Below are 21,092 nucleotides of genomic sequence, written 5' to 3' on the forward strand. Positions count from 1 at the left end.
ACTGATGAAGGAATTCTGCTTCCCCGACTGAGAGGACGGACAGAGCCCTGAGAGTGGCTAAGGACTTGGTTCACAACACCATGGGACTTTCCAGCGCAACCTTCCTGTCCCACCTGTAGTTTCACGTGGTAAAAACTCAACACGACCTCCCCTCCCAAAACAGACTTTTGAATGCAGAAAACTCACTCCCTTTGTCCCTTCTGTTGCCTCCATGGAAGAGGCTCAAATATGTAACCCATTAACATCTTCTTTCATCACTACGTGGGGGGGAGAGAGTCACTGGTCAGATGGGTGTGAGGGGTCAAGGATCACTTCAAAGTCTCTGGAAACAAGGCCAACGAAGCTCCTTTTCAGCCCAGCTGTATTTTTCCAGGCTGAGCTCATACTTACGGCAGGGCGGCAAGAGGGCTGCTCCCTGAATGGAGCGCCCGTAGAGTTTTGTCTCAGTGATCAGTGGAAAACAAACACCTACTGCCATGGGCAGCCTTAAATCCTCTGTGGATCCCATTAAGATAAAGAAATAAAGGCTTGGCTGACAACATGATACATAGAAAAAGACAGAATTCTCTTTCCTTTTGCTTTGCAAGGCTGAAAAAGGATGACAGCACTTTTTCTATGGGAGTGGGGAAAAGAGGAAAGACTGCTGTGCCTGACGCTGCCAGTCCGCAGCGGGGACTCGAACTGCCAGTCCTGGCAGCAAGGGGCGGGGCTGTGGGCAGACCCACAAAGAGAGGGCACACACTGATCTGGTCCCCAGCTATACTCACCCCCCTCCTCCGGCCTGGCCCAGGGCTCCGCATGCAGCCAGTGTTCAGTGTTCAGTCGTTGAAAGAAATGAAAGGGACCACTGGGAACCCCAGAAAGCCTCAGGCTGCTTCTCTGACAGCTGTTATGTAACCATTTGGCATTTGTTTCTTACAGGAGTTTACTTACATTAAAAACAATTTTCTTTTGAGCACCCATAAAGTCATTTTCTCAGAGAAACCTCATCCACCTAGAGATTCTTTCTGGAGCTCTGAGAATGAGCAGGTAAACAAGATAATGAGATTATCTATCACGAAATAAAGGGCTGCAGGGCTTCAGAAGTCCCACACTTGTGAGCAGAACTGGCAGAGGCAACCAAAACAGAAGCATACCCTGTTTCCCAGGGTTCACTTTAGTCTAAGAAGGAACCAATGAAGGCAAAAGGGGTTAAAAACCACAGGCCAAAAAAAAAAAATCACAGAAAGTAACATGCAAACCCCTCCAAACATTAAATCTAGAAGGAAATCAAAGTGAACAAAGCAAAAACTACCTCAGATGTCTACATCAGCACTGCCCAGAGATTCTTCCTTCTCTAGTAGAGAAGGCTGTCGGGGGCCTTCCCCTGATCCGCAGGCACACCACAACATCGGGGGCACTAAGTTCCTAGAACATAACCTGCTGGTGTCAAATCTATGTTGCAGGTCACCACCAGGTGGAGAAAAGGGTGAGCAACTGGGGGAATAAAACAAGCAGAAGCACTGCAGCCTCCAAGCCAAACCACCACAGGTGCTGATGCCCTTCCGTGCCGAGCTTTCGATGACACCCTTCCTCTCACCAGCACTAAGCAACTCCGTCCGCAGAAGCTTAAACTGCCACCCAGTGCGCTGGCTGCCTCTTCTCTGCAGTATCTATTTCGCATGTCCCTCTGCAGAGGGCCCAATGGGACTGGTGATGCAGAAACTGTATCCCTCTGAATTTGTTTCATATACACAAAATTAAAGTAGAGGAGTGAGGAGGTGGGGAGAAGGGAAATGCTTTTGCAAAGCCACTCCACACAGACCTCAAACGCTCGCCTCGCTGGGAAAGATCACCTGCCGCTGTCGATCTACCGAGGGGTCACTGCAGTTGCCTCCTGGATGTCAGTGCAAGAGGATTTCATTCTCTCTGCAGGAATGGGAAAAACCCCTACAACTCAGTCCTAAAGGAGCTCAGCCTCGGAGGTGCCACCGGAAAGACTGTGCCGGCACGGCTCCGCTGCTGCCGTTTGGCATGCCCCACCAATGGAGGCCAAAGGGGCTGAGATCGCATTCCTGGATGAACATGACTGGGTACTTGATCCACAGTTGAAAGCAGGCAAGCCCAAGGGGCAAGACAAAGCTCAGGGTTTGGATGCCATCTTTGAAACTGGCAGGGTGCATTCAAAAAACAGTAACTGGAAGAAATTTTTGGTTCGGAAACTGTTCCGGCCAGTGTAATGAATCACTTTCGCTCAGAAGAAGACAGCATTCTGGGCCAGAACACCCTTCACTGCTGCATGCACAGGCCAAGGAATGGCTAGGAGATGGCGTGGTCCAGATGAAAAGAGGAGCACACCCGGAAGGCCTGGTTGTGCCTGTCAGGAGCCACTGCCGCTGCCCTTGCCTTAAGTCTGCCTCCCACACCCGTCCTCGGAAGCTGGCTTGGATGCCGCAGTCATGGACCAGTTCCTGTTAATCTCACTTTTTACAAACAATCATTTGACATGCCTGCTTCCTCCTGCTACTAGGCCTAAAAAACAGGAAATGAGAAATAAATCTGAAATAGGGCAGTTTTATGTTTTCTGGGTTATAAAAGAAGTCCTTGATGAGCATCACTGACATGGCAGCCACAGACCCATGCAACATGATCTAAGAGTGCAAAAAATGAGGTGCTAGGAAGAAAAGGAGAAGGGAAAAAACTCATAAAAACATTCCCAGTGAAAGACTTTGGATTGTTTTTGGATTTTTGCCACTGGAGTTAGGGTTAAGTTTCATAAAAAAGGAAGTTTTGGCATATCTAAATGTAATTTTATGAACCAGAGGTAATGAGTATCTTTCTGTGTTTGAAGCTAATGAAATGAATTTAAATCTATAAAAAATGCATTAAGAAAATGAGGACTAAATATATTTCAACTTTTCTCCAGGTCTCAAAATTGCTAATAATGACAACTAATAATTTTTAAAAGAGAGTACTGAACTTAAGTTACAGCTGACTTCTCCATAATTCAACTTCCTCTCCTGAAAATACGGACATCACCACCTACTGCCTTACTGATATCCTGTACGTCTATAATAGGGTACTATGAGGATGAAAGCATAAAGAATCTAATCACAAACTTTGTAAACATTGTGGGGTTCCATTTACAGGAAATTCTCAAATACAAAGTAGAGGCAAAACTAACCTGCGGTGATAGAAGTTGGATCAGTGGATGCTTCTAGATGGAAAGGACTGACTTGAAGGGGGCCCTAAAGGATTCTAGTGGTGCCCTGAGTGTGGCTCAGTTAGTGGGAGCATCGTCCCCTAACTGAAAGGTCACAGGTTCGAGTCCCTGTTAGGGCCCATACCTAGGCATGTATGGAAGGCAACCAATTGAGGCTTTTCTCTCATATCAGTGTTTCTCTCTCTCCTTTCCTTTCTCCCTTCCTTTCTCTCTAAAAAGAAGTAATAAAAAAATGTCCTCGGGTGAGGAATAAAGATAAATAAATAAATTAATTTTTGAAAACATACAAACTCTAGGGGGTGACAGAAACTGTGTGTATCTGGATGTAGAGACCGACCAAACTATATATTTAAGAGACGAGCACTTCACTTAATGTAAATTATACAGACATTAATTTTTTAGCAATTTTATTTATTCATTTTTAGAGAGAGAAAAGGAAGGATAAAGAGAGGGAGAGAAACATCGATATGTGAGAGACACTGATTGGTTGCCTCTCATATGCCCCCAAATGAGGACCTGGCCTGCAACCCAGGCATGTGCCCTGACTGGGAATTGAACTGGCAACGCTCTGGGTCACAGTCCAGCGCTTGATCCACTGAGCCACACCAGCCAGGGCCAGACATTAATTGTTTTTTTTTTTTTAAAGATTTTATTTATTTATTTATCTTTAGAGGGGAAGGAGAGAGGGAGAGAAACATCAATGTATGGTTGCCTGTTGTGAGTCCCCTGCTGGTAGTTAGCCTGCAAGGAACCGGTATGCAACCCAGGCATGTGCCCTGACTGGGAATCGAACCGCGATCGTCTGGTTCGCAGGCCCGCGCTCAATCCACTGAGCTACGCCAGCCAGGGCTTGGTTTTTTAATTAAAAAACAAAACAAAACAAAAACCAAAGCTAGAGAACAAAAATAAAACATTATAAAACCCAGAGGAGACAAAGGCTTTCTGAGTATGACATAAAATCAGGAAGCCTTAAAAGATCTATGAATTCAATTATATAAAAAAATCAAGCTTTCCTACATGGACAAAAGCATCATAAAGAACAAAGACATGATAAACACACAAGAAATTGCACCACATCATAGACAAAAGCCTATTTTCCTTAATATACATAAAGTGATTACAAACAGAAGAATGACAAAGAATGTGGCTTGTTCACAGAAATGAAGTTCAATTACGCTTACTTATAATAAGAGAAATGGACATGGAAACTATAATGAAATACCATCTTCCTGCTACTGGATGTGTAAAGACCCAGAAATCTGATAACACTCCATGTTGGTGATGATGTGGGGAAATAGAAACCTTCATATGATGCTGGTGAGAATCTAAATTGCTACAAATCCTACAGCAATTTGGCAACAGCTATCAACATTGCAAAGCCTTTAACCCAGCAATTCTGCTTCTAGCAACTTATTCTATAGGTACAAAACTATGCATGCAGATAGTTATTTGTGTAGCATCCTTTGTAAAAGCAAAATATTGTGAACAGCTTAAACATCCTTCCATAGAGGATGGGTTTAAAAATTATGGCACAGCCTATAGACATATGGAATACTATGCAACCAAGAAAAAGAATGAGACAGTTCTACATATGGTTGTATACAACACTCTCCCAGATATTAAGTGAAGAAAAGCAAGATGCAAAAGTATATGTAGTATACTACCATTTCTATTAGAAAAGAAAAATATGAATATTAATAAAACATAAATACTATGTTTACAAATGCATGAGCTTCCTTAAAAGGCTAAACAAAAAAAAGTTAACAGTGGTTTCCTCCAGAAAGGAAGCCGGATTACCAAGGGATGGGTGAGAGTCTGACCATTTGTCATTCACTTTTTTCTATCTCAGGAATTTTCTATCCCGTGCCTGTATTACCTCTCCTAAGTACAACAGTTTAGAAAACAACGGTACGTCTGTCCACAGTGCCACTCCCAGTGATCACCCTTCAGGCTCAGCTCAAACGATGCTGCATCAGAGCAGCCTTCTCTGGACCCAGAGAAGGAGGCCTCCTCCCAAATGCTCAACTCAGCCGTTGCGGACTTCTCCACAGCCCTCCCCCAGAACCCTAACTCGAGGTCTGTCCTGTCAAATGCTGTCAACCTAGGGACTGGCACTATGCCTGGCACATTCCAGGAGCTCACCGAATGTTTGCTGAATGAAAACAGGCTTTTGGAGAAGCTGTAAAACCAAGGGCCCATAACAGATCAAGACAAGAGGACTCCCTGAGGAGCGCCAGACAACGATGACTGGGCAGACCAGGAACTTAAGGTTTTGCAGGTAACTTGCAACAAACACGGCGAGGCTGGTCCAGTGCTAACACAGCCGCCAGGAAACCTGGCTTTGCTACCAACGGCTGTGTGATCCTGGGCAAGTCCCTCCACCTGGGGCCTTACTTTTACCAATTATCACACAAGAGAACTCAGCAAGACTAATGGCTTGTCGAGCCCCTCCTCGCTTTTAAACTGTTAGCCTGGCTCATTCTACTCTCCCCTTCCTCACCAGGGGCCCTTTAGACAACCCATGGTTCCATGGGACAGAGTTTGAAAACCAGTCTGTTCCATGACAGATCAAGTTCCTTCCACACCTCACATTCTATGACAAACCCATTTCCTCACCAATGAGTGTTCCTCCTGGAAACAGAGTATGATCATGTTCGAAGCATGACAAAAGAGGTTTCCAAGAGGACAAAAGAGAGAAATTCAGAATGCAGCCAGGGCCAGCAAACCTTACTAGGTCTCCAGCAGGAAGGAAAACAGTAACAAGCCAAGCAATTCCCCAAACAGCCAGCCAGCGACCAGGGCTATTCATGGCAGGGATTCACAGCAGGACAGTCCACGCTCTGCGATCAGAGGAGAAACGCGAAGCTGGCAGCAGGAGCGGGGCACACTGCACGCTCAGGGAATGGGCAGCGAATTTACAACGGATTCAACTGCTGGTGTGAGATCAGCCAGAGAATGTTAGCAAAGGGAAAGAGTTAAGAGATACCTGGCAAAGTCTGATCCAGCTGCCAAGACCCATCTTTGAATGCAAGGATATTCGGGCAGGGAAAACAGATCCCTGAAAGTCTGCGTTGCTGGCTGCCAACTTCAGTGTTGACAACTGTCATGGTTAAACCCTTGCCTGATGAATACCTGTTCAGAAACCTGTTCCAAGGCATGTGTTAGCTAGCACAAAGACAGTCAAGATGAACTAGGAAGAGAGAAGAAAATGGGCTAGGGTGGGGCTGCCGTTTCCTCACGTGGGACAGAAAAGGCAAACTTTGATTAAGCCACATGCTTTGCCGTTTCAGGTCTGCCAAGTGCAGAGGCTGATTTACTCCACAAATACCTCCCTGTTCCACGATGTGCTCTGGATTCTGCCCCGGCCCCTACAAAGCTCAGACTTCAATAGAGGAGACAATTCTACTCGCCACTCTCCACTGGTCCGATAGTTTCCTTTTAAACAGAAAAAGGTCCTCACAGGTAAGTACTCAAGGTCACTTTACAGACAGGAAAACAGGTAAGGCCAACTTCAAAATTAAAAGGTGAGTCAGCAGTAGAGAAACCAGATTTCAGACTTATTCTCTGAGACAGTGTAGTCACCAAACTCAGACAGACAGGCTCTTTCAAGTTGGCTCAATAACTATGAGAAAATAAGCTGTTCTTCTTCAGGTTTGGCATAAAACTCAGCACTAACGCTCAGAATGAGCATTATGGGCTGGACGCTATGTGAAGATTACTGATAAAATCACAAGTTTACAGACGAGGACACTGAAGCCCAGCGAGGTAGTGGCATCTTTCTGGAGTCACACAGCTGGCAAATGGCAGTGCCAACACTCTCTACCCTTGCCCCATAATGAGGTCCCACATGTCCCGTTCCTCCTGTCTGAATGAAGCCCAGGCTGGAACACACACACTCCGGACTGTAAGGTATGTAAAACACGTTGCCACACATCCCTGCAGAGTCCCTTAAATGTTGAACGACAGGTTGTTTTAGGACCAGGCCGTCCAGTTTGGCCAGCAGAAACGTCAAGTTTGGTAACATGCCTAGAGAAAGTCTGTCTGGATGAGCTTGCCAAGGCACGGGCCTCCTGGGATTTGGATGAAAACTGATTGGTCAAAATCAATCTCCTGAGACCCACTGGCAATTAAAGCCTCAAATGAAAAAGAAACTAGAGGCAGACAAATGCCACAGGTAAACGTGTCTGTGTCAGCACTGAGTCTCTAGAACCCAATTTTAGAATCAGGTGCCAGTTCTCAACTCTCTACGGGCAGAAATGTGTGGAGAGATCGGCTGTCCAGAGAAAGAAAAGCTGGTCCTCTCCCTCTCCGGAGCACGCCCACGCCTTTTCCGTCCCTCTTCTTGCCCCCAGATGCGCTGCCTTACCTTCCTCTCTCCTAAGCTCCAAGGGCCCTTCTTTTGCCTCTGTAACTTGTTCTCTGAGCCCACGCAGCCCAGCTGGCTCACTTCCACTACCTCTATAGCTTTCTAAAGAAACTTTCTCTTACAATTTGAAGGGGGGAAAAAGGGAAGAAAAAAGAAAAAGTTCCTCTGGACATGAAAAAAAAAAGTAACAAGGGCTTCTTCTGGGCAAAAAAAGTAATCAAGACAAGGAGGCCAAAGACTACAGAACGGAGCTGAACATCTCGGTTTTCCCACCTATACACAGGGGCACTTCCTGAAGATCCACTGAGGTTTGCAGCCATCCACCCGTTCGGTGTGGGAAACGGTGTATACGGACCACCACCAGCTCTGAGACGGGGGCTGTGCTCCACACAGGCCCACGCACACAGCAGACAAAGAAGAGTCCTCTCGCCCTAGTTCTGAGATCCAGAGGCCAGGAAAAGAACACAGGTGAAGAGCAGAGTGCCCATGACTCCCTGGTGATTGTCACCAATGCTCGCAGGAGGAGGTGTCTGACACTGGTGGGACATCGACAGAAGCCCTCTTAGATGAAGGGCTAGCCTGAATATGAAAAGATGCTCAGATTTGGAAAGAGGGGCTGACATGGAGAATATTCACGAGGTGCCAGCCTAACGGGGAGTGAATGGAGAAAAACTAAACCACCAGCAACACTGGCTGGGGTGTAGGCTCTGTGCTAAGCGATTTATAGCTCCTTCAACTCCTTTAAAAGGTAATCCATTTAAGAAGCAGGAATTAGAGAGACAGAGAGGAGTGACTTATCCAAGGCCAAAACAAGCACACATGTTCAGGAGTCTGTAAAACCCCCTGCTCAGCTGAAGGCAAGGAAGGATGAGATGCAAAGACGGTCTTTGATGCCAGAGTTGGTTAGATCCCGCCAGCAGAGGATGCAGTGATCCTGTTTAGTAAGTCTCATGGTGACTGGCATTTGACATGGCAGATTGCTCCCTCCTTCTTGAAAAACTTTCTGCTCTCGGACCCCGGGAGTCCATGCTCTCCGCTTTACCTCCCGCCCCAATGTCTGCTCCTTCTCAGTTCCCTCTGTTGATTCCTCCTCCTCTCTCTCTCCTTCAACTCTGGAGTATTCCAGAGCTCTGGCCTGCTACCTCTTCCCTTCTCCCTCTACACCACCTCTTTGGTAATCTCAGCCAGTGTCAGGGCTGTACGCATCTTCTACGTGCTGACAATTCACAGCTTTACAACCCCGGGCGCAACCTTCTCCCTGAGCTGGCAGCTCATGTAGCCAAAGTGCCTAATTAATACCTGAACTTGAAGGTGTACATGGCTGATAGGCAGCTCAAACTTCACATGGTAGGAACTGACCTCCCGCTTCCTCTCTACCTGCAAATGGCTCATCCTGCAGACTTCACTACCTAGTTACTGCCAACATCATCTTTAACAGGTTCTCAGGCCCAAAACCTCAGTTGCCCTTGACAACACACTCTTTCTTTCACAGCCCATTCGCCATCTATCAGCAAATCCTGTGGGGTCTGCTTTCAGAATGAGTCCAGAATCCATGAGGTGGCTTCTCGCCAGCTCCCTCACTACCACCAGGCCTCGGGTCACTATGACCTTCCATTGGCACTGCTGTGAAGCTGCTTGTGCACTGCCCCCTACAACCCCCCTCAGCGACAGACAGAACGACCCTGTTATAGTGTAAGTCAGACAGTGGCGCCCTTCTGCTCGAAATCCTCCCCATCTTACTCGGAGTAAAAGCCAAAGTCCTTAGCGTGGCCTCACGGCCTACAAGGCCCTGTATGAGATGTACACCCCTTTCTGTCTCTCTCTCACACACACCCCCATCACTACATCTTTGAACTCTAATCCCCCGTTCTCCCATCACTCCCTCAGTTCCAGCCATAGTGGTCTCTTTGCTGACCCTTGTACAAAACAGGCACGTTTCGACCTCAGGGCCTTTGCACGCATGCTTCATGTTAGGAGGGAGACTCTCCCAACAGCCTCGTGACTTAGTCCCTCGCTTCTTTTAAGTCTCGGTTCAAATGTCATCTTTTCACTGAGGCCTTCTCTGATCACTTCATTTTAAATTGTACACATTCTCACCAACTGAATCTAAAAACACAAACTAAGGAAATAGAAGAACGGAGACAGAACCATGGATATGGAGAGTGTTTTGATGGTTGCCAGATGGGAGGGGAGTGCAGGGAAATGGGGGAAGCGGTGAGGAGATGAAGTACAAATAGGTAGTTACAGAATCGCCATGGGGACATAAAGTACAGTGTGGGAAATGGAGTAGCCAAAGAACTTGTAGGCGTGACCCACGGGCATGAACGATGATGTGGGGACTGCCTGAAAGAGTGGGGGGTGCTGGGGGGGCAGGGACCAAGGGGGAAAAATTGGGACAACTATAATAGCATAATCAACAGAATAAAAAAAATAAAACTGTACACATTCCTAGCCAATCCACCCCACTTTCCTATCCTCCTTTGGCTTGTTTTTCAAAGTATGTGTCACCAACATACTATAAAATGTACTGACATTGTCTATTTTTTTCTCCCTCCATAACATAAATTCCACGAGGACAAGGATTTTGTTCATTTTGTTTACTGCTGCATTCCTAGTTCCTAGACTGGTACCTGGCAAATAGTAAGTACTCAATAAATATTTGCACGACTAGTGCGCAACCCCCGTGGGGGGACATTCCATGCTTTGTAAACCAACCCGGAGAGCAGCTTCCCACTGTCCACCCACGGTGTCTGCCAGGGCCAGAGCTACCTCTGCTCTGGCTGTCAAGCTATTTTGACAAAATCGAAATTGAAAATGCCAGACCCCGNACATTGTCTATTTTTTTCTCCCTCCATAACATAAATTCCACGAGGACAAGGATTTTGTTCATTTTGTTTACTGCTGCATTCCTAGTTCCTAGACTGGTACCTGGCAAATAGTAAGTACTCAATAAATATTTGCACGACTAGTGCGCAACCCCCGTGGGGGGACATTCCACGCTTTGTAAGCCAACCCGGAGAGCAGCTTCCCACTGTCCACCCACGGTGTCTGCCAGGGCCAGAGCTACCTCTGCTCTGGCTATCAAGCTATTTTGACAAAATCGAAATTGAAAATGCCAGACCCCGTAGCCCATTTTACAGCCAATAAACATAAGATAAGTAAATATATGATAAGAGAAAAAAGAGAGGGCAAAGTGTAGGTGATGAGGTAGCAACATTTCCAGTGGGAGAACCCCTTGGCCACTTCCATCCGTGAGGCCAAACCACCACCTGTTGCTTCCACAGCATCAGAGTGACCAGAGCTACGGGAGGTGGGGTTCCAAGAGCCTCGGGAGGTCTGTGGAGGGGTCTCCGACACAGGGTGTGATGTGAGCACAGTCGGGCCCTGCCCTTCCCTACAGCCCTCCCAGCCCGCAGGCCTCATTCTCTGTTCCTCTAAGTGCCAAGCTCTTCGCTGTCTCCGCGCTTGCTGATCCTCTGCCTGGATTACCCTCTCTGGTGCCAGGGAGGGCGTTTTCCGGGAAGTGAGTGGTCAAGACATCCAATGGTTTCAGAAGATGACTAGAAAAAGATGAAAGTCCAAGCCCAAAGCCAGCTGGACCAACAAACTGAGCTTGCTCTGAAATACTTTTAGGAAGTGAAAGGAGAAGGGTGGGAGAAGTCCTGTGTATTTAGAGGTCTGTTTGCAGAAGGAAGTAACACCCCACAAACCAAGGGTGACAACTCTCCTCAGACATAGGCTCCCAGCTGGCACCAACTGCCTCGGGTGAAGGCACCCACCACCACAACAGGCCCCGCACACACTGTCTCCTCTGACCCCTGGTGCACACCAGTGCTGGGGGCGGGGAAGAAGGGTGGCGCCCAGGATTATTTTAGGGCTGCGGTAAAGGAGGCCCAGCCTAAATGAGTGGTCCAGGAGGCTGGAGCTGGAGTTGAGACCCAGGGCTGACTGATGGGGAGTTGGGGGTGCTTTTCCCACTATACCCCTGAGCCCCTCCAGCCTCTCACAATGAAGCCTCTGCTCAACCCACACTCAACACATAATCTCTACGTGACCTCCAAGGGATCTGATTCTTTGAGAACTAGTGAAGTTGCTCTCTGACTGTTTTTAACAGGTCAGAGGAGCCCATTGGGCTCAACTCAGGACGGGGAGTCAGATGCTCTGAACTCTGCTCACGTTCCTACCATCTGTGACAAGTCACTTTGTCTCAAATCCTCTCTTGCAAGGATGGGGCTAAGGTGACAATATTAACCCCTGGCAGGGTAGCTCAGTTGGTTAGCGCGTCGTCCCGATACGCCAAAGTTAGGGGTTCAATCCCTGGTCAGGGCACATAACAGAATCAACCAGTGAATGCGTGAATGGGGGGAACAGCAGGTTGATGCTTCTCTCTCCTTCTCGTTTCCTCTCTGTCTAAAATCAATCAATCAATCAATCAATTAATAAAAAAATCTTAAAAAGGTGACATTAAGTTTCTATGAATTCAGTGGAACTAGGAGAACAGATCACAGAGTTAAAAAAAGGTACTACATTAATACTTATATCACAGCTTACTTTCAAAGCATGTGGAAAACTTCATGGGTTCATTAAGTCTCATAACCCCCAGAAAGGGGTAGGAAAGCCGCAGGTCTTTCTCGGGCTGCTGTCAGGGAAACTGAGGTAGAACTGGAGCAAGTGAATGCCTGCTCAAGTTCGCAAAGCCTAGTTCTGGGCCAGCAAACCACCTCACTATCTCCCAGACAAGACTGCTCTCCCAGCCAAGAAGTTACAGGGCCCACACTTTTCTCAGAGAAATGCAGACCCTTCCGTCGCATATGCTTTTCCAGAACTAGGGCCAGAGGATCCCCAGGGGTCACGTGCTTCCTCTTCATTCCAAAAGGAATGCAGCGCAACCAGTCTCAAGAAAGGTTCTGAATATCCTTAGTTTCATGGATAGTCTGTTGTGTGTCTCACACTTGCCAACAGGAAAAACTTCCTCTTTGTCCTGAAAGGTAATCACTTACAGGAATAGCCTGCAAAAATTATTTCATCCTAGTGAAAGTGAATCAAATGCCCCTTGAGAAGATCAGATGAGAAGCAATATGCTACATCTTTGCCTAGATGCAAATAAATGTAACGGCAGCTAAAGACATGAAATAGCACCTACATCCTAACCTTCCTCCAGCTTCTCTCTTGTCTCCACACTCTGCAGGTCCCCGAATGCCCGGGTTGGAACCCTGGCTCTGTCTATACCACCTGACTGCCCTTACATGTGTGATTTAACCTCTCTGTGCCTCAATTTACTCACTGGTAAAATGGGGATGACAGCGGGAGCTATCTCACAGGGTTGTTGTGAAGTTTCAGTGCAGCATTGTAAGTAAAGTGTTTAGCACTGTACCTGGTACTCAGTAGGGGCTCAATAACCAGGACTGAGTATGTGCATCAGTAGTTGTCAGTTGTTACAGGTGTCCCCAGTTAACTTGGTCTTGAGGCACATAGAGAGAGACCGAATCCAAGTCTACCTCGGAGAAGGTGGCTGTTTCTTGGATTTTTTAAAAAATACTTTTCCAACCTTGGCAAGAAGGTAAGGTCCTGAAACGACCAGGAGGCCTCAGGATGTCCACAGGGGTGAGTACGAAGGGGAAAGCCAGGGCATGAAGGAGTCTCCCCTAGTCTCCCCTTTGGCCAAGCGCGAGTCCTCGGGGCCTAAGTCTAGGAGTCTGTCCCAGAGGGCGCCGCAGGAGGGGCTGCAGAACTGCGGGAGCTGCGGCGTAAGCCTGCGGGCAAGTGGGCGTGAATGAATGAACCTGCAGTCCTGCTCTCTCTTCGGGGTCTGGGAAGCCACTCTCCGCCCTCTCGCGCCCCGTCCTCTCCATGACCTTTGACCCTGCAAACCCCTCTACTCAGACCCCCCACTCCCTGTCCCACGCCTTCTCCTGCCTCGCCGGACTCTCTGCTTCCTCACCCGTAGGTATGAAGGGCTCCTGGCGCCACGGCGCGGCTCCGCTGGGCAGCAAAATGTCCGCCTCGTCCTCCCGCTCTCCCGGTGCGACAGTGCCGCCGGCTAGCTCGGAGACCCGCGACTGTCACCTGCCAGGCGGAAGTGAGCTGCCTGCGCGTGGGCACTTCCGGTGGACGCACGGCCTGGGGGCGGGGTCAAAGGTGCAACCCGGGAGGGCGGTGGTGCCTGCGGGGCGGGGCTAAGAGAGGGCAGGGCCAGGAGGGCGGGGCCAGCGGGGATTAACCCCTTCTAAGCCGCGGCTATGCTTCACTGCGGCGTCCTGTAGGGTGTTTAGAAATATTAACCAGCTAGCCGCTAAGTAATTAACGTGGGTTGGAAAAGGTCGTGGAGACTTTGAGGTTCATCTCTTCCTTCTGTTTTACAGACGGAAAAACTAAGTCTCTGAGAGGGTCAGGGTTTTCTCAAGACTACTTACCTTAAGAGTGAGAGTCAAAACTAGAGTTGCCAGTCTAGTCTAGTGCTCACTGCCTTGAAGCTCAGACCTTTGGGAATTCCACGTTGTAGGAGCTAATATCGGACCCTCCAAGGAACTTTTATCTAAGGAGAACTACATAATTTCCCATTTCCCCTTTGATTGGGTCTGTCAGGACCTCAATTCCTATTGCCGCCTCACTTCTGACTCTGCTACTATTAACTTTCTCCTTATAGATAATTTCTGATCACCCCCTTTAAAACATTATTTCATTGCTACTCTTCAAAAATGTTTTACTGGGTGCCTGACTGGCGTGGCTCAGTTGGTTGAGCATCCTCCTGCAAAGCCAAAGGTTACTAGTTGATTCCAAGTCAGGGCAGAGGCCTGGTTTACAAGTTCAAACTCATTGATATTTTTTCCCCTCCTTTCCCCAATCTCTAAAAATAAATAAAAAAAACCTTTCTCTTTTTAAAAAAGATTTTATTTATTTATCTTTAGAGAGGAAGGGAAGGAGAGAAGGAAAGAAATATCAGTGTATGGTTGCTTCTTGTGAGTCCCCCCCTGCTGGGATCTGGCCTGCAACCCAGGCATGTGCCCTGACTGGGAATTAAACCTTGATCCTTTGGTTCACAGGCCCACACTCAATCCACTGAGCTACACCAGCCAGGGCAAAAACCTTTCTTTAAAAACACACAGGAAGTTACCACTGGTATAACACTATTCACTAAATTAACAGACCTTATTCCATTTTAAAATCCTTTTCTGAAGTAGGCAAGAAACAAATCAATTTTATTTTATTTTTTTAAAAGATCTTATTTATTTATCTTTAGAGGGGAAGGGAAGGAGAGAAGGAGAGAAATATCAATGTATGGTTGCCTATCATGCATCCTCTGATGGGAACTGGCCTGCAACCCACGTATGTGCCCTGACTGGGAATTAAACCTTGATCCTTTGGTTCACAGGCCCTCACTGAATCCACTGAGCTACACTAGCCAGGGCCAATTTTATATGTATGTGCTGTACACAGCTCTCCAGAGGAACTATGTTTCTCTAACGATAAATGTTGGCAAATACCATTAGCTTTGCTGGAAAATAAAATTTCATTGGGAATGTAATATGCAAAGAGAAGAATTATCCAACAAAACAAATCAACTGACCTAAAGGTGCAAGCTCAGTGAAGAGGTTAGAGCTTTAAGATTCCCAAGAAGACAGAAGTTACAGTGACATTTCGCTCAGGAAGGACATCCTGGGGAAGGTGGTGTTCGTGCTAAGCCTTGCCCAACAAGAACAGAGTTGTATAGGCTGAGACAAAAGGAAAAGGTAATCCAGGGACAATACTGCAGAGACAGGAAGGCAAGGGTGCTTCAGAAAGCATCTTCTGAGTCCCTACTCTGAACCAGGCCCTGGGCTGGGTATTGCGTGAGGCAAAGGCCCTTCCCTTGCTGAACCTATAGTTTCTCTGGGGCAGGTGACAGAGCAGCAGACATAAGTGGGATTGCTACTGTAATAGGGGATGCACTGAGGATATGGGAGTCCAGAGAAGGGATGAAAGTCCAGAGAAGGGGTGAAAGGGATGGCTTCCTGGAGGAGACGACATTCAGCCTGAACTGTCAAGGATGATGTTACTACTACTAATAGTTGTGAACCAGACACTGAGCTAGGCTTGTCTACACATTAACTTACTGAACTCTCCCAACAATTCGCTTCCACAACTGACCCCAAGTAAATACAAAAAAACTTAGGCCAGTGGGTGAGCCCCCCACTTCCCTGTGGGCTTGGGCTTCCTCTCTCACAGCTCAGCCTGGTAGGAAAGCTAAAAATATCATGCTAATAAGAAGAGGCACAGTTCAATGCCAAAGGGTGGATAATTACGGCTTGTAAAAGTAGGAGACAGAAGTGGGGACTTGGGGCTTTGGGGGGGGGGTTCCCGCTCCATCCCTACCACCAAACCTAGCTGGCTACACTGCCTGAGTCACAGTCACCATTAAATACTGAGAGCTGCGTCTGGAACAGTCACACCTGGAGCATATGTGGTACAAGCAGGAGGAGCACCTTGCTCCAGGATGGGTGGAGCAGAGCCAGTGATGGCCACACCCACCTGGAGAGCCTGTCTCTCCCTACAAACCCTTCATTACTGAGAATACTATCACCTCCTCGTGGGAGGAGGAAGTTTTCAAACCTTCCTCCAAGTCCTATTCATTTTCTACCCTGCCCTACCGAGCTAGCTGGCTGATGTTGGACAGACCCATCCACCTCTTTAGGCTTCAGTTTCTCCTTTCTAAAAACTCTGAACCCATCACAGACCAAGCACCATTGTATGCCACTGACATCTATCGCCATTCTCAAGAAGGTGGGCCCTACGATAACCCCCAATTTAAAGATGAGCACACTGAGGTTCTGAGAAGCTGAGGAACTTTCTCAACGAGGTGACAAGGGGCCAAGCTGGGGTCACGACCGGGGCTGATGACTACAGGGCTCATGCTCCCCGCCCCCCTGCCTCATGAGGTTTCCTGCAATCAGAGGAAGGTTGGGAGCATTTGTGATGTCATGAAGGGATGCAGGACCTGCTGCTGGCACTGTGCAACCTTCAGAAAGCCAGTTCTCTTTTTGACACACAGCATCTCAGAGCCCATCCTTCTCACCCTCCGTCCGCATTGGTGCAGGATAAGCTTATGTTGAAATGAGTGTTCTTTCCATCTCAGCCCACTAGAGGGCCCACAGGAGACGTTAACTGCTACTCTGCCCTATGCATGTAACTGTCACACCGGCAGTCCCGCAGCAACCCGACCTCCCTTCTAGGTGACTCTTCTGTTTCTGTGATTTCTATTCCTCTCCTTCAATTTCTGTTTGCTTGTTATTTTTGCTGTTTTTATGCTACAAATGTCTAAAAGTTGCCTCGGATCCTTTTTGGAAGAAGGCAGGACTGAGCTGTTGTTACCGACTTCCCTCTGTGTTTGCTTTTCTCTGCAGTCTCACTAACAATGCCCCGTCCCCACCTGCTGGGGGTGGGCAGCTCCAAGTCCTTCCTACCCAGGGTCAGCCCGGCACAGCCCCCAGGTCAGAGGGGCCTAGAGGCTGCCTGGGACCTCTCCTCTGCCCCCATGTCCCCCTGCTGCAAATGCTCTCGCTGATCCATTCCTGGTCTTCCCGGAACAAACTTGCGCTCACCTCCCCCTGGTTTGCTGCCTCCCAGTAATAATGGTGATGTTGTCGGGGCAATGAGGAGGGCAGTGCCATTTGCCAAAAACTCACCATGGAACAGTCTCCACACACAAATCATTTGATTAATTGGACTGTCTCCCTTAATCTGCATGAAATCCCCATCAGGGAGGTACCCTTGTCATCCTCATTTCATAGGTGACAATACAGAGGCTCATTTGGTTGGAAAAGAGCTGAGCTGGCGGGAGCTAGTTCAGCTGGGGAGAGCCCAGTCCAGAATCACAGGTCCCTGGGCTTGAACCCAGGTTTTGCCATTTCTTCTGTGTGACTCTGAGTAAGTCACTTGCCCTCTCTGTGCCTGTTTCCTCCGATGCCTACTTCACAGGGCAGCCACAAGGGCCAAAGGATGTAATGCCCAACACCTGGTGTGCAGGGAGCATGCCACAGACATCAGTCATTGTTCCATACTAAATGTGTTGTTATCCATGGCTGGGATTTGAACCACACAGTCCAGTTGACCCCACAGTCCTGGCTGTCCACTCTCTGGGCAAATCCCTGCTGAAGTGGAAGTGAAATGCTGTTTGGGTGGAAAGCTCTGATTTCACGATGGGCTCAGGTTTCCCTGAGAGGAGCCAGGTTATCACAGCTGCCTGTTGGGCCTGCTGTGCCCCCGGCTAGCCCCCCAGCCAGGACAGATGTGGGGCTTCACAGGCATTCTAGCTTCACCTGCCCAGTAGCCTCTGCCAACCCTGCCCGGCGGGCCTGCCTGGTGGGCCCATAGACAGACTCTGCCCCCTGAGGCTTCGTGTTTGCTCCTCACTAAACTCCCTCAGGCCCCCCTGCAAGGCTCAGCTGACACCCCACCTCTCCATTAAATCTGGGGAGGGCCCTATGACCAGATCCCCAATGGCAGCCCTATCCTCAGGGCTTCCAGAGCTGCTGTCCTCCCTGAGCTCCCCACAGGACTAAGCCATTATCACCAGCTTCCCTCCATATTTGCTCTTCTGGAGTCAGCTGTGGTCGCCCTCTTTTCTTTACCCTCAGCCCCAGGAGGGTACCACATGCCCCACGCCAGAGGATTCACACACACTATCTCCCTGGAGCTTCTCAGCTGGTGGGCGATGGAGGCAGGATTGAACCCAGGTCTGTCTAGCCCCAGGTCCATGCTCTTGACCAGCCTTCCAGCTCCCCTTGCTCTCCTCCTGGGAACACCCCTCTATTCTCCGACTTCCTCCATGGAAGGGCCTGACCTGGCCTGGGCTGGCCTGGGCTGCTCTGAGCCTCCACCACATCTCGAACTGGAACTGCGTTCACTTTAGGACTCTGTTGCCCCATTCACATGCTGGTTGCTGGGCGAACGAACAAGTGAGCGAAGGAGCTGGATGTGCCATATCCGTGATCTGCTGCATCTTGTGTGAGGACCAGAAGGCACAGGGAGAGACAGGGTGCCTCCGTGCTCCCTGCTTAAAACAAACTGGGGACTTTTCATTCATTTGCTCATCATTGTTGATAAACATTTGTGGACTCTGTGGCAGGCCCTGTGCCAGACCTGCACCCCTGGGAGAAGGCCAGTTCCAATCTGGGAGCTCGGAGCGAGGGGCAGGGATGAGGGCCTGGAGCAGGGCAGCAGAGGCTCCCTGAAGAAGGCAGAGAGGGCTCTCTGAACAGGCCCAGGTTTGAGCATCGTACAGACCAAGTTTTCAGCTAGTAGCTATGTGACCTTGGGCAAGTCACTTCACTTCTCTGGGCCTCATTTTATTCATTTGTACAATACAAAGGAGAGCTACATGGAAGGTGCTATTTTAAGGCTGCTATGAGGTAACTATCAAATGTGAACAAGGTGGTGATTCGTTCTCTGTAAGCTGCCCCCTGCCCAGCTCCCTCCTCTCCACCCACACAGAGGGCCCAGTGAAGGTCAGGTTCACGGTAGATGCGGAAGTGTGGGTTACCTACCTGGTTTGTGAAGCCCTCCCCACAGACTGGCCCTGTTCTTGGCTTTCACAATTGATGGCACCACCATCGTCATTACTGTTAAAGCTATACCATCATTAACATTAAGGAGTGGATGAGTGGGCCCTCCCTGAGGAACCTCCTTATTCTTCCGTCTTGAGTCTCAGTCTACCCACAAGCCCTCTAGTGCAGGAGAGGGGCCCCTGGAAGCCCCCAGGCAGTTCCAGGGGACTTGAGTTCCACACCATTCGGCCAACTTTTCTCTGGAACCTTTGCTGCTGAAGTAGCGTTGCAGCCCCTCAGGCATGCATTTATCAATCCAGACAGTGTTGACGTGTACCAGGTGACAGAGTGAGGCCACAGCCCCACAACCCCAAGCTCATGTGGCCAGCACCCAGGACCACCTGGAAAAGCACGTGGCTTTGTGGTCAAAAGGACCCGGGTTATAAGCGAAGAAACAAAATGTCTATATCTCTACAGAGGAGGAATGACTATATTTATAAAAAGGGCCCTGGCTAGTGTGGCTCAGTGGATTGAGCGCCGGACTGGGAACCAAAGGGTCAAAGGTTCGATTCCCAGTCAGGGCACATGCCTGGGTTGCTGACCAGGTCCCCAGCATGGGACATATGGCAGGCAACCACACGCCGCCGTTTCTCTCCCTCTCCTTCTCCTGCCCTTCCCCTCCCTGTAAAAATAAATAAATAAAATCTTTAAAAAATAAAAGGAAATGAAGCATTGACACCTACTACAACACAGATGAACCCTGAAAACATTGCGTCCCGTGAAAGAAGCCAGATATAAAAGGCTACATAGTGTATGTCCTGTTTATATAAAATGCCCAGCGTAGGCAAATCCATGGAGATGGAAAGGAGGTTAGTGGTTGCTCAGGGGCCAGTACAGGAAAATGGAGAGCGCCCCCTAGTGGGTATGGAATTTCTTTTGGGGGTGGTGGTGCAACCTTGAGCCCATACTGACGAGCAAGGTGGTGCAACCTTGAGACCATACTGACAAGCACTGAATTTTACATTTTACGTTGGTGAATGTTATGGCATATGAATCACAGCTCAATTTTAAAAAGAGAAGGAGGACTTGGGGTGCCGTGCTGGCTCCGGCTGTGTGACCTTGGGCGAGTTTCTCAACCTGCTGGTGCCTCCTCTCCATCTTCTGTGAAGTGGGAGCAGCGCCTCCCTTTGGCAGTTGTTGGGAGGCATTTACTGTGCAAACAAATGCGGAGTGATTGGCACCGCGCCTCACTTGCAGGGGCGGGCGGGGGAGTGGGCAGTAACAGGCATGGCCATTATGGTTATTGTGTGGGGAAAGCCCAAGACGCTGCCCCCCGGCCCTGGCACCAGGCAAGCCACCGCTGGGGTGTGGGAGGGGGACACTTGACTGCAGCAGGACCACTCCCGGCAGCAGGAGGCAGGTTGTAACACAAGCCGGCCTGGCTGTGTGATCTGAGGCAGGCCGCTTGCCTTCCCTGAGCCTCTGCTCACCTGCACACTGGGGATGGTACTGGCACTCCCCGGCCCCTGACCCCCTGGCTGTGACTGTGAACTCGAAGAGGGGAAAAATTGGCTCCCAGCCACACGGGCTGCCCCTGTTTTCTGAGCCCACTTCCTCTCCCAGAGGCCCACCTGCTCCTTCAGCTGCCCAATGTCAGCCACCTGCAGGCGCTGGTTCTACTGGCAGAGCTTCATCCCACGGGGTCCAGGTCCGGGGATGGCATGTGGGAGAGCAGCGCAGGAGACACATCACAGATGCTCCAGAGGCCTGGAGAGCAGGGCGGAAGCCACACTCCAGGCCGCACTGGGGCGACAGAGTAACCTGAACTTGGACCAGGGCGGGAGTACCTATAGTACCACTTGGGTGTGGAATGTGTTTCCAGCTTCCCAAACCCACTAGATAACAAAACCCCTCATAACCTCCCACGGATGTCCCCCCCCCCCCCGCCCTGTCCTTCTACTTGATCCCTCACCCAGGAAGCCCCGGCTGATCCCTTTGCCCC

General features: G+C 49.2%; 1 protein-coding gene across 7 annotated transcripts in view; it reads right to left on the reverse strand.

Moving 5' to 3' along the window:
• Positions 1 to 13,661, reverse strand: part of AP1B1 (adaptor related protein complex 1 subunit beta 1) — a 46,628-nt gene extending 32,967 nt beyond the window's left edge. For 2 of the 7 annotated variants that reach the window (XM_037052450.1, XM_037052446.1), the window contains exon 1: positions 13,510 to 13,661. The gene's annotated coding sequence lies outside the window, so the exon portion shown is untranslated. Of the gene's footprint in view, positions 1 to 1,294; positions 1,386 to 7,841; positions 7,901 to 13,116; positions 13,322 to 13,509 lie in introns of those variants that run through there. The other 5 variants (XM_037052452.1, XM_037052451.1, XM_037052447.1 and 2 more) reach the window with 4 other exon arrangements.
• Positions 13,662 to 21,092: the final 7,431 nt, after the last annotated feature.

Source organism: Sturnira hondurensis, unplaced genomic scaffold, assembly GCF_014824575.4.
Source record: "Sturnira hondurensis isolate 20B ecotype Veracruz unplaced genomic scaffold, ASM1482457v3 Scaffold0007406, whole genome shotgun sequence".
Lineage (NCBI taxonomy): Eukaryota > Metazoa > Chordata > Mammalia > Chiroptera > Phyllostomidae > Sturnira > Sturnira hondurensis.